This window comes from Haemorhous mexicanus, chromosome 32 (genome assembly GCF_027477595.1).
Source record: "Haemorhous mexicanus isolate bHaeMex1 chromosome 32, bHaeMex1.pri, whole genome shotgun sequence".
NCBI lineage: Eukaryota > Metazoa > Chordata > Aves > Passeriformes > Fringillidae > Haemorhous > Haemorhous mexicanus.
The window spans coordinates 1,132,562-1,141,690 of NC_082372.1; positions in this window are offsets into that span (position 1 = coordinate 1,132,562).

Sequence of the window (9,129 nt, forward strand, 5' to 3'; positions counted from 1 at the left end):
AACACAACACATATAATATTCATTTTAATATTTGCGAAAAGCCAATCATAAAATACGCATTTTTCACACTGAGATCGCAGAAAGTGGAAGGGCTGTTACACCAGTGAACCAGGTTGTAGTCCCACCCTGATCCTTTGGGAGCTAGCTCAGAGAGAACATGAAAACATCCATTTTGGGGTTGAAAATCTTCTGAAACATCTAAAAAAGGTAGTAATAGGAAAGGGAATGACTGATATTCTACAATCAGTAGTGATCAAATGTGAGATCTGCTGTAAAAACAACCCTGACATGAGGAAAAGAGTTGTGTTAGGAATAACAAAGGCAGGGGATCTTCCTGGAGATTAATATTTTTGTAGATCATGATTAAGTGCTTAACGTATGGGAACCCCTCTTCATAGTCTCTGCACGCCTTACAAAGCTCTTTCAATCTTCTATCAATCATGGATTCCCACTTTGGGTTCCTCCTCCTTTTGTAGTGGACAGGGGCTGCCAGGATCTGCCAGCCTCCCTGCAGTCTCCCAGGCCCCTTCTCCGGCCGCCGGCTGCCGCACCTCTGCCCAGTGAGCCTCAGGCTCAGCACTGGAGTCTGAGGAATCACTGTCCTCCGAGGAGGAAGAGGGAGGTCTTTTGGTAGAGGAATGGTGCTCCTGGATAACCGGTGTGAGCCGGTGTTGGGAGCTGTTGGTAGCTAAGACGGCTGCCTTCTGGCCACTGTCATGCCCACTTCCAGTTCCATTGATGTGGGAACTCGAAGTGTCACGGCCACCAGGGCTGGAGACTGAAGCAGGGAAGGTGGAGGCCACGAGGGGAGAGCCAGGGCCCACCTTGGGAAGGGTGGTGCTGATGGCAAGGGGCAGTCCCAACGCAGGGGTGATCATCGACAGGGTGGGTGGAGGGCAACATGTAGCAGGGGAGGAATTCAATGACAGAGGAACTCCTGGAATGGAGAGAGGAGGAGGAGGGAGGTCCTGGGGGCCGTTTTGTAATGGTAAGATGAAATTGGCACCACTTGGGCTAAGATGCCAGGTCCCCTCACAGGCCAGTGCCATCTTGGCTAATAAAACTGGACAGGGGAAGTGGTAAGAGGGCATAGGAAGGAGGGTTAGGTTCGGGCTCAGGATGGCGTGGCCAGCACCATCCTGAGAGAAGGACAGGAGAGGTCGAGGCACAGCAGAAAGCTGGTGGCATTCCTGCTCCTCTTGGTGGGTTCTGTCCCTCGACCTCCCCTTAGGGGACGAGGGACTAGGGACATGAGGGGAGGAACACAGCAACTGGGGAGACAACTGGGGATCTAAACGTGTAACCTCTCCTGAACTCTCCCCTGATTTTTTGACTGAATAATAAATAGAACAAAAAAGATGATAAAACAGACTTTCTTAAATGGAACAAAAACGAGGATAAAACTTCTGAACCTTAAAATTTCCCTCCATTTGTAAAACAAATAACTTTACCCCAACATTATCCCAAAACCCAAGCGATAAAACTGATTCCCTCATAACATTTGCAAAATATTTCAAAAGAAAATGAACAAAAGCTTTCAAATTCCCCTTTGAAAAAGGAATTCCCTGAGCAACAAGGGTTGCTTTAAGTTGGATATAAATCTCCCGCTGCAGAATGGTGAGTTTTGTGCCCATTCTAGAGTCTTCCCACCCACAAGATTTAAAATGAGAAAACAAAAGAAAAGGGTGACCCTGACCACAACATACTCACCCAACGGTGGGTTAACAAAGGATCTTGTGGGGGTCTGTTGAGGAGAGCGATCCTCCAGCCTGCGACTCTGGAAGGGTTGCCACTCCAAATCAGCCTTGGCACAAATTCAGTCAGGCCAAATCCATCTATAGAAAAAGCGTGACACCCAATCAGAAAGTGTATAATCCAGAAAATTGGTGCAATTACACCAGCTCTACACCATCTGTGTCCTCTCACCATCCCAAGATAATCCCCCGGGGAGTATTTCTTATCTGGGGAGATTGAGTCTGGGCCGGGATCCCCTCGTGTCTTTAGGGGGGTCCCTGCAGCCTTGGCCAGCTCACTACCCTCACTCCAAACATAACCCTAATTCAAGACTGGAAGTAGAAAAGTGAATTGGCCCACCAAAAAAGATCTTACTCAGGATTTGACAAAAATTGTGAAGTCAAAATATGAACTGGAGCAAAGAGGGTTGCAACCTCTCTGGTTTTGCCTTGGGTTGCTGCAGCTAAGGCCCTTGGTGAGCTCACTCACCTGGGGGGCTGGCTTAGTGAACAGGCCAACGCCACGTCCGCTGCCATAAGCGATTTACTCACGGACAAAGAAACTGCCAGGCACGGGACACTTCAGGACAGAGCAGCCATCGATTTTCTATTGCTCACCCACGGGCACGGCTGTCAGGACTTCACTGGGATCTGCTGCTTCAACTTTTTGTCACGCACAAGATCGATCCACGCGAGCATCCAAAAGCTGGAGGAGCTGGTGGAAGATATAAAAGCTGAGAAGAGCACAAACAGTCTGCAAAGACTTTTTGAACATTGTGGATTTACAGGATGGGTTTTATCTTTTGTTATAGGTCTTTTATGGGTTTTCATTATAGTTGTTGTTGTTCTAGTTCTGTTTCCTTGCTTTATTAAGTGCTTGAGGAAATCCATAGGGGAGGCCTTTTTAATTAAACAAGAAAGGAGAGTTGTGGAGGCCTGTGAGCCTGCTGGGGAAAAGGCAATGGCAACGCCCTGGAGGGATGCACCATAGGCTCTGGGCAGTACCCCCTAGTTAGGGTGAGAAAGAAGGCTTGTCGATGGTTCTCTGCAGCACTGTGTAATCTATCCCAGTTTTATCCTTTCCATTGGCCCGTTAGCCTTCCCTACCCCTTTTACCCTTCTAAGTTCAAGGTCTAGGAAGTTCTACACTCCCTATTCCCCCACTGGCTTTTGTAACCCCTCCTATCCACCCTGGCACTTTTGGACAGTACCCTTTTTCTGACCCAGAGATGGGGCAACTGAGAGGCGTTCTAAAAACTTGTACTCCATTTTCAGTCTCATGAGAAGGGTGAGACAACACAGATGTTATTATTCACACCATCCCAATCAGAATCCAGCTATTTCCTAATTACAATACACCATGAACGTTTCTTGGCCTATCACAGCTTTTTGCCACACCATGCTGGAGATGCCTTAAAGCAAATCATCTCAAACTACCCCTCATGGGTCCTACTACAATGCATCTTTCACAGTTCTCTTTCTTCAAAGTATCTAGGCATATTTGCAAGGCCATCTTTTGAAACTTTTTTCTAGCTCCATTTCTCTCTCAACAATATCTGTCCTATTCCATGGCATTTCTAAATCAGCATTTCTTGTCTCAAGGTTTGTATACATATGCACACTGTGTGGGCCTTCTGTCAGGGCCTGAGAACTCTACAAATCCATTTCCCACATTACCCCTCTCTCTTGAACAGAAACAACTTTTGGATGGCCTGGTTCATTTGCCATGCACAGTGAAGTTCACAAGGCACTATCACTAACAATGCCACAATAACTATCAATGCATATAAACCCATTGTGCAAAGCTCTTACACCAAGGTGCAAAACTCCATCCTTCAAACAAGTCATCTAACCTCGATCCATCGTTTGTTTTAATTTGAATTGTTAAACCTCTCCATTTTTTAAGTTGTTTGTGGATGGACACTGAATGGTCAGACAAGTTCATACAACACAGTCCTTCAAAATCCTCACAACCATGCCCATGTGCCAGTAAAAGAAAATCGATTGCTGCTCTGTTCTGTCAGGTTGCATGTCTGACAGCACAGTCCTAACATCTGTCATCATGTCACTGATTGCAATGGCAGTAGCATTGACTTCTTTACTCAGCCAACACCCCAATTGATATAATTGTTTCAGTGCCTCACCCGAGGCAAGCTGAGGCAGAAATACAGCTGATGTAACTCGTTTTACAGGGCCCCAGGTTTTGAAATTTTTATTACAGTTTTTCTCATAATGATAGGCAAATCTCCACGGAGGGATCCTGGTGCATGAGGAGGGTCCAGTCCTGGTGCTGGTGCCTGAGGGGGGATCCCGGTGCCAGGTGATTCGGGGGAGTCAGTGCTGGAGGGGGGGTCAGGGGGTCTGAAGAGGGGGTGGGTGCAGTTTTGGGGGGGATCCCGGTGCCCCCTGGGGCCAGGGTCAGTGCTGGCAGCCATTGGCCATGGTTGGGAGTGGTGGGGGCAGAGGCGGGGGCTGCCCAGGGACCTCCCCCCAGCACCCCAAATCACAGCTGTGTGTGAAAAACAAAGTTCACTCTTGGAAATTTGTAAAAGTTTAATAAGGGATATAAAAGGGTTTTGGCACTCAGCCAAAGAACTCGCCCTTAACTTAACCCATTGTTCTCCAGATCCAGTTCGTCTGCAGGGCTACAAACACATTCCTGAGTTTAGATATTCAAACATTCCTGGGAGGTTTTGAACTCTTTTTTGGTTTTAACCTCTGACTTGTCTGCAGGACATTCTGTACATTAGGTCAATAGATTTGATTTCTTCTCCTGGTTCCATCCTATTGTTTCACACCCCCTGATCAATTCATAAATTCTTCTCAGGTTTGTGTCGCTGTTATCATCAGGAGAGGTCTGCAGGTGTGAGAAGCAATGGAATTATTTTACACCTGAGTTAGTTAGAGAAAAGCATTTCAACTTTGCATAGTCTCTATTTTAATATTTATTATCTATCTATTTACTATTTGTCTATTTTTAATATTTTAAGGCCTATGATATAATATCTCTTTCTTACTCTAGCATTAAATCGGCTACACGGTGCACAGATAAACTTATAGATTATATTGTACAAAAAGCAGCTACAAGGAATTATGAATTGACCATATCAAAATACTTGTGATCAATAACAATGTGCAAAATCCAATACAGAAATGCAAATCCCAATTATTGTATTGTCACTTATGACCCAGCTCTGTTGCAGCCACAGCAGAAAGCTGCCTCTGCTGCAAGGCACCGAGGGGGCTCATTCACCCCCTGACCCATCCCTGCCTCCACGAGTGTCCCCAGAGTGTCCTCAGAATGTCCCCAAGTGTCCCTAGTGACGTCACCCCAGGAATTCCCATCAGGATTTGGGACAATTGCAATGAAAATTCCCATAAAATTCCCAGATTTGTCTCAAATACTGTGGGAAGGGGGGAAAGGACAAGTGACATGAGCGATGTCCCCGATGGTGTCACTGCCCCGCTGATGTGATGTCGCTGTGCCCGCAGCAACCTCGGGGTGTCCTCAATGGCTCTTTGACAATGCTCAGCCACCACATGGCCACTAGGGCCACTGTGGCAACCAGAGGGGCTCGAGAGGAGGGCGTGGATGTCCCAAAGTGTCCCCAGAAGGTGATGCATGGCCAGGCGGGTGCTGGCCTCCCACAGCTGCTCAGCCTCAGCCACCACGGCCACCAAGGCCTCGGGGACATAAGGGGGCACCTCCGCTGTCCCCTCCAGGGCAGCCTCAATGTCCCAGAGCCAGAACTGCAGCTCCAGGGGAAACACGGTGGCTCTGTCCCATGCAGCCACCAAGTCCCCCAGCAGCCACAGGGCCTCCTCCGCTGGCAGTCCCGTCCTGGTGGCCGCGTCCTCCCCGTCGTCGTGGAGCTCGGTGGTGTCATGGTTTGAGCCTGGCGCAATGCCAGTGCCCCCATGAGAACACTTCTTCCCTGGTATCTACTGTGAGATGTGATCAGAGACAGAGCAGAGCAGGCTCCAGCTTAAGAATGAAAGGAAAAAAAAACTTTATTAACCTAAGACTATAAGAGAAATATGGGGTCGGCTGTTTGTCTCTGCCCCCACACACACTCAGGATGGTTCTTGCACGCTGGGCTTCAGAAGATGAGTCTGGACGCTAGGTTTCTTCGGTCTTCAGACTTGTTTATTATTTCTTATCTATAAAGTCCTTTCTCTGCCCGAAGGATCTGACCAGCACGGCAGCCAAAGGCACTCTGCCCACCCCCAAGGCGGCTGCATCTTTTATAACAAAAACTACGTATATCATATTTACCTTTTGTCCCCAATACCTATCATCTTCGTCACTAACTACACTCTCATCCCAAACCAATCCCCAAATGCCAACACCACTCCAGAAGATGGAAGACAGGAAGAAGAAAGAAGAGCCTGGTGGCACACCCTGATTCCTCCATCTTGTCTCTGCAACCCCCCTGTACCAAAAGCCCAAAATTTGTGATTCACCCTATAATGATATCTTCCCTTCACCATTTACACTCGAGTGATTCTCGCAGGTTCCATTTCTTCATACATCGGTGGCACATCTCTGGATGGATCAAAATCAAGCCACCAAGTGCTTTTGGCAACATTCCAAGACTCCCGAGCCCCCCCAAGGGTCCTCTTGGTAGCTCTGGACATCAGGAGTGATGTGCTGAGCTCCCACATCTCCCTCCCCCTTCTGTTTGCACAAAAAGCACCTCCTTTGTCATGGACCCAAAAATCTCCAATTCCTGAGGTTCAGTAGAATCCACAGGAAGAAGATGCGTCCAAGCACGCCACTCCGTCACAGGATCTTTAACGACCTGTGAGATTTTGACTGGAGCGTGCCCTGGAATTGGCCATTCGTCCACCGGCATCCCAATCATGCATGCCGAAAATGGACTCCCTGGTCTGGAATGTGTCAGACAAATACTATCTAAATTTGCTGCCTTGAGCTAAAGCGTCCCAAACATTCTTTTTTGGTTGTTTAACTGGCAAATTTGCTTCGTCATTTGAAGCAATTGATGACGAAATGAAACACATGAGAATCACGAACCTTATGATCCCATCCCTGTAACAAAACATTGCCATTTTTTCCTCCCAAACCTTTTTTCCCCAAAGAAAGAAAAAAAAAAATCCCCCAAGTCCTTTTATTCTTTTGTCTTCTCTGAACTGCTGTTCGTAACTTCAACCTCCTCTTCTGTCTGGGTACTCGTCTCTCTGTTTCTGGGATCGGTGCTTTCCTGCTCTTGCGTCCGGAACGGTTTCACGTGCCGCGCTGACACCCACTTTGGACCTCGCCCTGTGGAAACACAAGCAAAACCCTTGCCCCAAGTGATTAGTCTGAAAGAACCCTCTATTTGTCCTGACTCGGGGTTTCTGATCAAGACTAAAGGATTCTCCCTTAATCTTGCCTGAGAACTGTTTGAAAAATGTCTCAAGATTGGTGGATTGGGCTCTGAAGATGAACTATTGAGAAAGTTCAACACATACAATACTTTGTTCAACTTCATGTGAGGCGTTGCCTCTGGCTCACCCCTTTTCTGCCTGTCCAGAAGGGATTTCGGGGTATGATGTGTTCTTTCAATGATTGCCTGACCTGTAGGTGAATGTGGAATACCAAACGTGTGTTTGGCACCCCACCTCTTCAGGAACTTGTCAAGCACCCTGCCTGTATATGTTGGACCATTATCTGTTTTTATCTCCTGAGGCATGCCTAACGATGCAAATGCTTGCAGGAAATGCTGACAAGCATGATCTGCTGTTTCCCCTGCATGTGCTGAAGCGAAAACTGCTCCCGAGAATGTATCTACCGAAACGTGAACATTTTTGAGCCTCCCAAATGATGGATACTTTGTGACTTCTGCCTGCCATAGTTGAAGACTTTGCAGCCCTCGTGGATTGACTGCCCCTGTTGAAGCTGGCGGCTGCACAAGTTGACAGTCTGGACAAGCACTGATGATCTCCCTCGCCTGAGTTTTTGTGAGATGGAAGGATTCCATCAGCGCTTGTGCATTTTGATGAAAAAATGCATGACTTAATTTTGCTTGCTCAAAAATGTCTGGGAGTGTCTGTGAAATGGGCATCGTCAACCTGTCTGCTCGAGCGTTCCCTTCCGCTAGAAATCCCGGAAGTGTTGTGTGAGCCCTGATGTGAGTGATGAAATATTTGTGTTCCCTGCTCTCTAGCAATGTTTTCATGCTTGCTAGGTATGAATATAAAACTTCATTGTTGGCTTCTTTCAAAAGCGAACCCTCCAATCGCCTGACCACACCCGCAACATATGCGGAATCTGTGACCAAGTTGAGAGGTTGCTTGAACAACTGAAACACTCGAACGACTGCTGCCAATTCCACAATTTGTGGAGAGCCCTGAACCATCTTCACATTTGAGTCCCAGTCCCCTGTCTCTGAGTTCATCCATGTGATTACTGACTTGTGTGTCTTTCCTGAGCCGTCTGTGAACACCGTGATCCCGTCCAGAGGTTCTTCGCTTACTCTTGGCTTCGCTCTGTAGCATATTTGTGACTGCAACACCCTGTGTTGTGGGAAATGAATTGTGCAAATCCCTGGAAAGGCTAACAATCCAATTAACAAGTCTTTTGATTGCTGCATCGCCCACTTGAAGTAGTCTTTCTTCAGAGGTAGATGGATGATTGAAAATTCCCTTCCTGCCATTGTCAGCAACCTTGTTCTTCCCTTCATGATGATCTGTGCTGCCATTTCCAAGTCTGTAAGGATCGTTTTTGAAGGCCTGTGAGGTAGAAAAATCCATTCTATGATTATCAAAGAGTCTTTCTGCGATGGATCCCATTGGAAGATTAAACCATGGAACTGTGTCTCCTTTCCCAGCACTGCTAACTCAAAAGACAACGATTCAATGAATCGATGCGCTTGTCTCTTCTGAATGTCATCTGTGATTTTCTCCAACTCCCTTTTTGCTTCTCGTGTGAGTGTCCTGGGAGATCGAATGTCTGTGTCTCCTCTCAGGAGACCGAGCAAAGCTGGGATGTCGCTGTTCGTGATTCCTAGAATTGGTCTCATCCAGTTGATTTCTCCTAGAAGTTGTTGTAAATCGTGTAGATTGTTGACTCTCGTGCTGACCTCCATCTTCTGGGGTCTTATCGTTCTCTCTGAGATCTTCCACCCTAGATACTTCCAAGGCGCAACCTCTTGGATCTTCGAAACACTAATTTCCAGACCTGCCTTCTGCACTTCTGCAATCACGCACTCACAAGCCTTTTGCAGCTCCTGTTGTGTTGACGCTGCAATGAGCAAATCATCCATACAATGAATGATCTTCACCTTTGGGAATTTCTTCCGCGCCGGTGACAAAGCTCGTGCCACGTACCATTGACAGATTGTCGGCGAGTTCTTCAGGCCCTGTGGAAGTACCACCCCATGGTATCGTTGCAGAG